Source organism: Eptesicus fuscus, chromosome 11, assembly GCF_027574615.1.
Source record: "Eptesicus fuscus isolate TK198812 chromosome 11, DD_ASM_mEF_20220401, whole genome shotgun sequence".
In the NCBI taxonomy this organism is placed as follows: domain Eukaryota; kingdom Metazoa; phylum Chordata; class Mammalia; order Chiroptera; family Vespertilionidae; genus Eptesicus; species Eptesicus fuscus.
The window spans coordinates 73,713,637-73,726,636 of record NC_072483.1 but is presented as its reverse complement, the minus strand read 5'-3'; positions in this window follow the sequence as shown (position 1 = coordinate 73,726,636).

Below are 13,000 nucleotides of genomic sequence, written 5' to 3'. Positions count from 1 at the left end.
GAATGTGAGTTAAAAGAAATGCTCTGGAAGTATGTTTTGTTTTATTTTATTTTATTTTATTTTATTTTATTTGGTAAAGAAAGACTTGCAAGAGATTCCTTTACTATTATTTTTTAAATTTCCAAAAAGTGGGTATTTTATTTTAATGATTAAATCAATAATGAGCCAGTTTTGTATTCTTATGCCATAACCCTATTTGCATTTGTGAATGCATTTTATACTTTTATAATCATTTTTATATTAGTTATATTGATTTCTCAAAACAGCCACATAAGATAGGTAGGACCAGTCTATTATCCTTATAAATGGGGAAACTGAATTTTAGAGATGATCATTGACTTGTCCTAACTCATACAACATGTTAGTGACAAAAATGGTCTGATAGTGAGAGATCATAAATTTTAAACTGTATCTCCCTGAATTATAAGTAGCTATAGCATACTATGTTCTTTTATTTTTACTCCTTGAGTGAGATATGATGAAATAATTAAGAGGAGATTACATGTTAGAAAGAACTTCCAACTATTGGGACTAGACAATATCAAAGCAGATTAGCTAAGATGTAGTAACCACTTTTCATAAGTAGGTATGAGTATTGAAAATAGTAACCTGACAAAGAGGTTAATTTCACTCCTGTTTAGAGGGAAAAGATAACCTTCACATGGTCAGTTAACCCATTTGAAATGGAATCTTTGAATGAGAAGATTGTATATTCTAGAGGGAAGTATGTGATGGATAATTTGTGACATTTCCCATGAGATCAAATGTATGCGGTCTTTGTCTTGAGCACTTTAGGGTGGGTGCTTCTTTCTTCCTTCTTTTCCTCTAACTACCTCCTGACTATACGTTCAGTTCTGGAGCCTCTTCCAAACTGCAGAGTTTCCTTCCACCTGCAGACCTTTGGAAAGGGACCCTGGGTCTCCTTTGTCTGTTTTACCAGCTTGTGCACCTCATCTCCAACAGTCCTTGTTTGTTCACCTTAGGTCATAGTTTCCATGTGAAGTCATGGATTTACAATTTGTGTCTTTCTGCAGTAATTAGTTCCCCACTCCGTGAGGGCACAGCTGCACATTAAGTCCAATTGATCCAACGGCAACATGCTGCTCAGTGCTGTGCTAGCAGGCAGACACTTCCTACTGCACCTACAAGCAAATACACAGATTCACTCTATTTCCCAGAAACTAGCCTGATGCAGCCTCCTGTTTTTCAAGACCTGGATGGGCTGGCAGCACCAAATTGGATGTTATGCTTGATTTCTGCTCTGTTCCCCATCCTCTTTCCCCCCTCCACATTTTCTTAGAAAAAATATCACATCATGAACAGGGTCTGCTTTTTGCAGACATTCCTTGTGATTTTTAATCATAATTTTTATTAATATTTTAAATGTCTGGTAGCAGTTAGCTCTATTTGGAGAAACACATGGCGAGAAATGCAGGTCAGCTCCATCTTATGGGGGCTCTCTGGGTGGGCAGGATACTCTGAATTTTACCTGTGGTGCACTGGTCCAGAGATGACCCAGAGTCATGTGCTTGGAGATATCTGACCTACTTTTATAAAGAGCAGCTCATTGAAAAAGAGACTACAGACTGCAGTCAGTAAACCAGTTGAGGAAGCTCCTGGGACTGAGCTCAAATAAAAAAGGATGTCAAACTCTGATGGAAGCATGTGGCATAGGAGCATCAGAGTTATATGTAAATCACTGTATGGAAGACTAATAATGAAAGTTAAAACATCACCATTTCATTTATCCAGCTATACACTCTAGAGTGCTGCTAGACTGGCTATAACCTCTGTATTCTTAATCAAAATGTATCATTTGACCCTTCTGTTTAACCTAACAATTTTAACAGTTTTTTTAGCTTCATTTTAATAGTAAAAACATTGTCTGCTACTCAAATTCCTCTTGAATAAGCTGTAGTAATTGGGCAAATACGAGTACAGGGCATTTTTTACATTTTGCTGATCATTTTGAACTGATGTAAATGCCACTCTACTGTCCTAACTTGGGGATCTCTCTCTTTGGCACTTGCTAATTCTCATTCATGCCTGAATCATGTTGTAGAAAATGCCATGTTGGATTGTCTAAGAATCTACCATTTATCATGCCTGTTCTTAGACCACACACTCATTTGTTACTCCAGAGAACTCCAGAACTGGAACTGGCTTTTGCCTTAAGGGATCTAAGTGACTTCCTTAGAAAAAAATGTGGGGAAAAATAAAAGTGAGTTGGATCTAGCCAATAGATCCAGGGTGGGGTGGTTTCTTTATCACTTCTTTCTGATCTCAAACATGTTCCTCCCAATATAAATGAATGGAAAATATGTAAGACTTACTTTGGCTTAAGGAAGGAAGGAGAAAGATGAGAGACAACTGAACATTGTTGGGAAGGTGTGTCTATAATAGATGCCATTGCTTCAGAGGAATCCTCTAGTGAACAATTAAAACATGAATCACATTCAATTCTGTGTCATAACTAGGATGACCATAAAATTTGTCATCCTAATGGGACACTTTTTAGAAGAAAATGAACACTAATTATAATAATTCTAGACAACAGGCACAAATTGAGACTATCCCTGGTCACCCATATATGTGACTGGATAGATGAGCTTTAACTGAGAATGTGCTTTGTGTTAGTGTCGGTGTCAGACTTTTTCATCTCTGCCATCATGTTTTTCACTCACTAAAGGCTTGTAAGGTTAAGAGAGGGACTTCCTGAATGTCCTGGTATAAGAGAATTGACATAGTTGGGACTTCAACCTCGACTAACCAAAGCTGAAAGCTAGTATTTAGAATTTCAACAGTTAACAGAAATGTCAACAGTAACTGGGGAGAAAGGCAGAGTTCTTTATGATTCTAGAACTGAATCCCAAGTACATATGTGAAGAGAACTAATGTATTTCTTGGAAAGGTGTCATTTATTGCTAATGACAAGGTAATGTTGACTTCAGTGATGGGTCATTATTACATGTGCTACTAATAAGTGGGGTGGAGGGAGAAGAAGGAAAGCGAATTCATGGACTGCATTTGGTTTGGTTCCTCCACACTACACAGGCCCAAGTTCTACCGTGTTTTACTGAAGGGTATGTTCAGATTTCTTCCTCAAGGGAATGCCTGCAGCAGAGACAAGCTCAGTTAAGGTTTGTATCTAATGATTTTTTCCTAATCTGTTTCATCTTAATCTGTTCTCAGTATATTAAAAAATAATAATCATAGAGCATCTAGAGGCCAAGAATATCAAATCCTGCTTCCTTCAATCTCTTCTTTTCTGCTAGAACTGGCTCAGAAACCACAGGGCTCAATATCCCCTGCAACCAAGGCCAGGGATGAGCTGGAAAGGCTGGGAAAGGCTTTTGGAAGCCAGAGAGAGAGGCTAGTCTTCGAAAACAGAATGTACTCAAAGCAATTCTTGGAAAGTCAAAGGAGGTTAAAACTGCAGTCAGCATCATTTCCCCTAGTGGAGTTAATGACCTTTTTCACTGATACTTCATGGGTTAGATATGAACATCTGTTCCTTGGTTGGAAAAAGATGAGTAAATATCTGAGTTAAAAATTAGTACCAGAAGCAAATTATCATCAATCTCCCACTGTTTCTTTATTGATGTATGTCACATTTGTTAATCAATTAATTAATTCTTTCATTGTTAATTTGTATGTTTATATCATATGTTCCTGCTCTTCCTGAAAGTGATGGTAGGGGATGGAGACAATTAAATTAGCAAACATATAAAGTGAGCTATACTCTTTGATAGTACAGAAGGCCAATGTAGTGCCTAGCATCAACTGCCAACCTAATCCAAGAGGTCAAGGGAAGTTTCCTAGGGAAAGTAACATAGTTTACTCTGACATTCATGGAATTCACAGGGACCAATCCGTCAAAGGAAAAAGTGATTTGGGAAAAGAGAGTGCTCAAGGCCTGGGAGCAAGAGAACATGGCTCATTTGAGAAACTGTAAGGTGTTCAATAAAACTATCTTGCAGGACAATATGGCAGAAGAATGGGAAGAGATGGAAATGGGTAAGCTTCCATCTTCCTTTTTCTAATTAAAATAGATTGTTAGGACTGAAAAAGACATTAGCAGTCAGCAACCCTTACTCTGAGAAACGGAGAAATACAAGTCCAGAGGAAGAAGCTGACTTGCTCCAAGGCATACTTTTTATATTGGGAGAATACACAAACCTGACTTCAGTTCCTTGCTCTGAGCCTGGAGTTCTTGTCACAGTCTGGTTATTTTCCTTTTTTAAGAATACTTGAAACCATAAAGACATTTCATTTAGTATTCTTGGACTAGAGACTGTTAAAAAAAAAGAGGGGGGGGGGCTTAGGCTTATTGGAAATCAATCTGAAAGACCTAACTTCTTATATCCATACCCTTTGATTGCTTTCACAGGATTTTAACTGAGTAATTTGGAAGAGCTTATACTCTCAGTAAAGACATTTTTGTTCTTTCCCCAATTGGTTAGTCTTCTATGTGCTAACATCACTAGCTAAGATGCTTCATGCACAAAACAGAGAAGTGTGTAAGAGAGAGAGAGAGAGAGAGAGAGAGGGAGAGAGAGAGAGAGAGAGAGAGGGAGAGAGAAAGAGAGAGAGGGAGAGAGAGAGAGAGAGAGAGAGAGAGAGAGAGAGAGGTGGGAGTTGGGGAGGCAGCATATTTGTTACTAGCAGAAAAGGGGAAGTTGTAGACAGTTGACAATTTTTAAATTGTCCATTACATATACCTTGAAGAATGGTGAGAAATTAATGAAAAAGGGGTAAGGGCTAAATGATCCAAGATGAAGGGGAAAGAGTAGGTCAGTGATAGAAAAGTGGCAGCATTCAGTTGGGCTGGAACAAAAGGAAAGAAGCAGAAAATTAGTCTAGAAACATAGTTCAGATATAGACTGTGCTAAATTTTGAAAGCCAACCTCTTTGGTGGACAATGGGGGACACAGAAGGTTTTTGAATAATGGAAAGGTGGACTCAAAGCAGAGCTTTAGATGGCAATGAGGCTGCTATGAAGCCTGTGCTATGTTGCCAAGATCCTTTCAGGAACAACGCACAAATATCCCTAGCTGCTGAGTGCTGGCCCCTGAGAGCATACAACAGACCTCTGGAAATTGCTTCATCTGTGACCATTCCCCTCCCTGGTGCTCAGTACTCTTGCCTTGATGTGGGCACCTCTGCAGGGCCTCCCCAAGTCTTGAGCTCCACCTGGGGTCCACTGAAGCCTTTGCAGCACAGCTCAGCTTTTCCTTTTGCCCCACCCTACATCCGTCACTCCTCAGATGTTGATCTTGAGCTTGGTTCACAATAATCTGCCTCCTCACCACCGCATTCTATGACCTGGGGAATCAGATTTTCAATGGAGGGATGAGCAGGGTAGGAATCTGTAAGCCAGGATTCTAATTAATAAGGATCAAATGATAAGGGCTTTACCCTGGAGGTGCCACTGAGCATCTAAAAATAGGGAAAGAAAATGGGTAATTGGGAATCTTTATCTCAAGCCTTTCATCTGTAAGCCTCTATCACTTTTCTCCAATTTCTTGCCAACAACCTCATGAATTACTTTTTTCCCCCTAAAGACTTGGAGGCATAGTTTTCAAAACTGGCAATATATCAGAATAACCCTGGAGTCTTTAAAAAAAAAATTACAATTTTGTGACTCCACCCTCTCTGTGGAGGGCCCCTGAGAAAATGAAATATATATTATGGCTTTAGTTCCCAAAACACACACACAGACTCTCACTATAAAGCAGGTGTTATTGTTATTATTACCCCCATGTAAAAAATGAGGAAACTGGGATGGAGAGAAGTTTAGCAACTTGCCTTAGGGCCCTCAGCTAAGTAAAGAGACAGATTCAAGACTAGTGACAAGAACGGAAGGTCTCTTGATGTTCTTTCTATTATACCACACTGCCCCATTCAGCTCTCCTGAGGCCAGAATTCTCAAGGCCTGCCCAGGCATGTGCTTATTCCATTCTCCCTGTCTTTGCTGAAGCTGTTCCCCCAAGCTACTCCCTCCTCTCCACAATACAAACACTGAGAAATCTTCAAAACCAACCCAAGGGATTTATGAAGCTATTCACAATAGTGTTGAATGAGGCATTTTCAAAGTGGTGATACCTAAGGGGAGCTCACAATGTGGTGTTCACAGTGTCCTCAGGTCACTTTAAGCTCCACTTGGGCAATGCTGGGATTGCTCCTGACCCATCTACAGCCTCTGTCAGCACATCCCTCAGCCCTTGGTCATATTCTACTCCTTAGCATGATTTTTATTTTTATTTTTTAAATGTCTTTTTGTCTTATTCACCTAATCAAAGTGGAGGCTCTGTGAGGAAAGATCTAGGCCTCCAACTCAATTTAACAAAGTTAAAAAACCTTCCTGGCCCCTTTTTATTTACCAGATACTGGATGTGTAAAACATGAATGAATAAGATCCAATCCCTGTCTTCAAAATGCTTATAGTCTCCCTATGTCTTCTACAGTGAGTCACCCATTTTATACACATGAGTTGGGTTCCTTGGACAGCACTTTATGGATACAGGAGAGGGGGCAGAGTAATGTCATGAGAGATTCTCACAAAAGGAGCTATTTGAGCAGAGCCTCGACAGTAAATTGGTAAAGTGATCAGTGAGCCTTAAATTCATGCCTTGAAAAAGGAAGATGTCTTAGGCTGTCTGTGACTCAGACTTAGTGCTGGTGATTCACTAAGTGAGTCAGCAAATATTTAATGAGTACAAATTATTCCAGGAGTGATTAGTTACACCTCTCTCTTTTTCACTCTCCAAATTCAATTCATCTGCCAATCCAATCTCTTCTGCCTTTTAAGTGTATTTCCAATCCATCCTCTTATCTTCATCTTTATTACTACCATTTCCAGTTAAGACTTCACCAATAGCTTACTTACTGGTATCCTCATCCAGTATCCACTCCTGCTAACCTCCAAGCCATTTTCAACTTTGCAATTAAAGATTTATCTTTGATATCTAAATCTGAATTGTATCTCCCTTCTCTGTTTCCCATGACTCAGGATGAAAAGCAAAATTTTAAACTGGCCCAGCAAAGCCCCACACATTTAGGCCCCACTTATTTTTTTCAGTCTCATCTGGACCTTCAGTTCATGTCATCTCTATGCTCTAGCCACATGAGCTTTCTTGCATGTTCCCTTCTACCACATGTCTTTTGCACATGCTGCCTCCTTTCCTGAGGATGCTCTTCCCCATCACTTCCCTCTCCCATCTCCTTAACTCAGTGTCTTCCTTGTGAACTCAGAATTATCATTTCCTTAGGGAAGCCCTCTCTTAGCTCCTCTGACCATATCTACAGTCCTGTTATATGCAAGTATAATAAATCCCTCTTCCCATAATTTTGAGGCATTCATCACAGTTATAATTTTACATTTATTTGACTTTCTTTAAAATTTAGACTTCATCTCTTCCTCCACTCCCGATATATTAGGTTCTACAAGGACAGGAACTGTGTCTATCTTTGCACACAATTGGATTCCCAGAACATAAGCTAAATGCCTGATGCAGAGAAGGCTCTCAAATACTTGCTAAGTGAATGAATGAATGAATCAAAGGCTGAATGAACTAGTAGATGTCTGATATGATGTTAAGTTCTGGACCTTACAAAGATGAGCAAAACAGGCTTAGTTTTTGCCTTTGTGGAGCAGGTGGAGCTTCTTGTCTAGCACTGGTTAAGCATGGAGATTGAAAAATCAGAGTGTGGCTATTTGAAATTTGGACAAGCTCTCCATGACTCTTTCCTGACCCCATTTCCAGTTCTTGTGATGGAGATTTCAGAACTGGGTTAGGAGTTAAAATTGCAGGTAAGTCCAGAGTTGTTATCTTTGTTTTCTACAAGACTCTGATGTCAAGATTTGAAAAGAACATGCCCCTTTATATACAGAAAGATTCTGTAGTGACATGTATTGCTTTCTGGTGGCCCCACATTTATTTCTCTTTTTGTTAGAGCTTCTCAATTTTTTGTGGGATCACCTCTCTTCCCTGTTGTGCACTCATAATGAGACTGTCCATTAAGTGATGGGTTCATAATCCAGTTATGCCAATGAGACTCACTCTTAGGACTTACTAATTTTCCCTAGTTGGGATACTCTGGGAAAACTGTAAATGAATCCCTGGTGCTTCCCAAGGACCTTTCCTGTCTGAGTCATACTACGAGCTTTTGAATAATTATCTTCTTCTTCAGTGAATATGAGTATATTTCTTTGCTTGCACCCAGAGTTCCACTCAGCAGGAGTGGGCAAACTATAACCTGCAGACAAAATCCAACCACTGCCTATTTCAATATGTAAAGTTAGAGTGAATCACAGCCACATTTATTTATTTATGTAATGTCTATGGCTGCTTTCATGCTACAAAGGCAGAGTTGAGTACTTGCAACAGAGACCATATGGTTCATAACACTGAAAATATTAACAGAAAAAGTTTGCCAACCCTTGCACTAGAGTATGAATCCTGTAAGACATTCATTTTACATAGTTAATTTCTCTTCTGTGCATCTAGAATGGCATTAGATATTTACCATTATTGGGAGAATTGAGGAAATAGTTAACGCATTTAGTAACTTCTGCAGGGCTTCTATTCTGCATGCAACCTTGTTTGAGGAAGTCTGTTTGCATCTGAGCAACCCTAAACACTCCACCAGTTGTTCTCTAATCTAACTTTCTAGGACCCTCAGATTCTCCATGCTATCTCTTTATTGTATTTAAGTAGAGAATGTTGTTGAGTGTTGACCAAAGAACTAGAACTACATCCACATATTCTAAATCTCTCTGAGCCTTGGAAAAGTTCTTTATCATCCCTGTGCCTCAACCTCATCTTCTACACTGTGAAAAGCTTGAACTAGGACTTCTAAATTCTCTTCCAGAATCCTGTAGTTCATCTAAACAAAAATAAAGGCAACCATATATTTAAGTAATAGCAAAGGAAACAATTGTGTAATAGACCTGGGAAGAAAAGAGACACTAGCAGTAAATATGATGGGAAATAGCATGAACTAGTATGTGTGTACTTGTGTGCAAAGATAGGTGTGTGTGTATTTATATACATGTTTGTGTATGTGTGTGTGTTTTAAGATGCAGCAAACATCTGATTTAAGTTTGCACACTGCCTTGTCTGGAGCCATGAGGGAAAAACCAGATAGCCTGCAATTCTCATTTAAGTCTCAAACTTAAATCCATGGTAAATAGCCTATTAGTGGGAAATTTTAGGACTGTCCCTAAGCAAAGTTTGTTTTACTTTTTACTCTGACTTGCTCCAAAAGCTCAGTTGAAATTACACACTAGAAAGTACCTACTTAAATTCCTTTAACAAGCAATCCCCTCTCAGGAGACACAAGCTTAGGCCTGTCCACTCACCTCAAACAGACCGTCCATCTGGATTGTTTGCAACGGCTCCAGGCTACAGGTAGTTTAAAGTGCCACTATCAGATTGCTTCTCAAACTTCTCCTCCAGACTAAATAGTCCTGATTTTTGTCAGCAGCTGTTCATACTCTAGGACTCCCTTATTAATTATGTTTGCACTGAGCTGGATTTTTGTCCCACTCCATGCTCTACTGACTTTGCTCCTTTTGGGAGCTCAGAGGCCAGACTGGCACTTGCTGGCTCCAGGCCCCCTTTCTTCCCTTTAAAGGTGTTTTGATGGTCATGTGTTAAGAGTTAATGACAATTGTCTTCCCTGAATGCTCAAGCATAAACTTGCATCAAATTAGGGGGATTGATGAAATCAACCTTAAAATCCAGAACATCTATCCTATAATTAAGATCCACTAATGTATGGACAAACAGGTCAGTGAGACCTTCCTATAGACTCCACAAATTAAAGGGCTCCAAAGGAAAAATTCCTTTCTTCTAGAGAGTGATTTTCCAAGAAGCACATTAAATAAATACTTATTGAACATCTATGTTATGATAGGCATTGTGCTAGCTACTGGGACTCAGAAGGGAGCATGGCAAGATGGGATCTCTGTCCTCATTGTTCTTTTGGGCTAGTTGGAAGGTGTTGGAAAGGGAACATGCACAGAAAACTGGATAGGCGGTTACAATGGAGTATGTGCTAAGGCAGGGAAATATCAAGGCCCTTACCTCAGAATTGGATGGAGTCCAGATGAAGAGACCTAGTCAAAGACCTGAAATAATTTCCACTTGGAAGCCTCCCACAGCAGAGGGGCAGTGTTGAGAGAACCCACAGGAACAGGTGGGGAATCGAAGAATGCAGGACCTTATAAGTCACTCAAGAGGTTGAAAGTGCCCTAGAATAGTGGTTCTTAATCAGGAATAATCTTGCCCTTGAAGGGACATTGACAATGTTTCTCTAGACATTTTTGGTTGTCAAATCTCAAGAGCTGCTCCTGGGATCTAATGGGTAGAGACCAGGGATACTGCTAAGCATCCTGCAATTCACAGGACAGCCCCACAACAGAGTTATCTGATCCCAAATGTCAATAATGCTGAGGTTGAGAAGCCCTGCCCTACAGCAGGGGGACTCTCTAAAGAAGGGAAGGGCGAGATCAGATTTTTGTTTTGTTTTGTTTTATAACTTTCACTCTGGACATGGAGAGGTGAGAAGACTGGATTGGAAGAAGTACAAACAAGGAGAAATAATGTACTAATATTACAGTTTTTCTAGTAAGAGATGAGATATAAGAAGAACCCCCTTCCATCAGTGGCCATGACACAGAAACACATCTCTGTTTTTTATGTTGGAATAAAAAGGTCACCACAGGAGTTTTTAGGCACTACCCTTTCTTGACCAGGTGAGGGATGGAAAGCTGAAAAGAAAAGAAAAGAAACAATTACCGGTATTTTCATCTGTACTTTTGTACATCTCACCATTCTGTTGTTTTTAAGCTGTAGGCATGTAAGATAAAAAGGTTTTGGATTAAAGTTTTAGATAACATAAAATGGTAGGGTCTAGATATTTTCAACACACCCACATACACATATGCACACAGAAAGCATGACCCCAGGTATTTGTGGAACATATTTTGCATTCTTTGTGACAGGTGGGGTGCTATAAATGAAGCACAGTGACAGCTGCTTCGTATGATAAAGTGATCCATACTGTCAGACCAATTTGAAAAGCCCTATTATTAAGAATACTATTATAATACATATGGAAAGTCTTTTTGTACAGAGTAAAGCACATTAAAGCTCACCCACCTCCTCCCTGATCACTCCCCAGTGCTCTGAATGAAATATCTAATAATAGCTGGTATTTATTGAGCTTTTGCCATATAGCAGGCCCCAGGCCCCGTGGCTAAGCACTTTATACTTGTCTTCTCACATAATCATCACAATTCTGTATTGTCGTTATTTTTTCCTTCCAATCTTACACTTAAGGAAACTGAGACTTCAGAAAATTAATAATAATTTGTCACAGTTGCAAAGATAGTAGCATACAGTCTAGATTTCAACCCAGGGATGAAAAAGCTCTTCCAAGATTCTAGAGTTTGACCCAAAGACCCCAGGTTTTCTGATCAACAACAATGAGTCATTACAAGAGGCCATCTGAAGTAGGCCATTTCTCTGTGGATCCTGCACTTTGGAGGTAAGGCTGATAACTCAGTAAACTCTGGCCCTCTTCACGCTGTTTAAGGAATATTCAGGCCTAGCAGGATCCAGCTGTCTGAGCTGAGGCCACTTCAAGTCTGCACAACCTAATTTGGCAAAGACAATTATACTTTTATGAGTTGTTTAAAAAAACACTCTAGTCCAGGTTGGACTAAGGCAGGCAAGAGAAGAGTTGGGATTATAGCCAGAGGTGCAGACCCAGAATGACCATAGCATCTCTGCTTGTTTATTCCCTTAAAAGAACCACGGGATGTTTTCTAGTTACTCAACAAGTAAAAAATTCTTATCACTCTTGGCACTTTCACATGCTTTTCTATTTTTCATTGGTAAGTGTGTACTTTTCCTGCTGTTAGCCACCCATCCTGGGGACATGGCCAAATTTCTGGAGACTCTCAAAGAAATGTGAAGCTATCCCATGGGACTCTATATATCTCTTCACGAGGTATTTACAAGGGACTCCAAATGCCTGACTCTCCAGAAAACACACATGACACCCAAAATATTTCCCCCTGGGAACCAAAAGTTCATTCCCTCGAATCCTATGGCCTAAGTCCTATATGAGATCACATGGTACAAATTCTTCTGTCCCTCAAGGGCCACAAATCCATGTTGCTTCTTGTTCCCTGTCATAGACCCAGGAGGTCATGTTTGTTCTAAGCCTGGTGCATACCCTCCTGGAAAGAGTGATCTCTGGCTTTGATCCATAGTAGAACACCGTATTAGTTTCCCATGGCCGCTGTAACAAATTATCACTAACTTCATAGCTTAAAACAGAAATTTCTTCTCTTGGGGTTCTAGAGGCCAAAAGTCTGAAATATGTTTTACTGAGCTAAAATTGAAGTGTCAGCAGGGGCTTTAGAAGAAAATTGGTTCCACAATTCTTCTAGTTTCTGGTGGCTGTTGGCTTATGGCAGCATAATTCTAAGATCAAGACCAACATCTCCACATCTCAGTCTGCTTCTGTCACATCCCTTCTCATCTGTGTCAGATCTCTCTGTTTCTCTCTTATGAAACTCGTGGTATCATTTAGGGCCCAATGGATAATCCCAAATAATCTTCCCTGTGAAGTACAGATAAGAGATACAGTTAATAACATTGTAATGACTACATATGGTGTCAGATGAGTATTAGACTTAATGGGGTGATCCCTTTGTAAGGTATATAAATGTCTAAAAACTGTTATACACATGAAACTAATATATTATTATATGTCAACTATACTTAAAAATTAAATTTAAAAAATAAAATAAATAAAACAGGAAGGTTAAAAGCTAAAAAACCTAACACCTAAATAATCTCCCTATCTCAAGATTCTTAACTTAATCACAACTGCAAAGACCCCCTTTTCCAAATAAGGTAACATTTACAGGTTCCAGTGATTAGAACTTGATACCTTTAGGGACTATCATTCAGTTTACTAC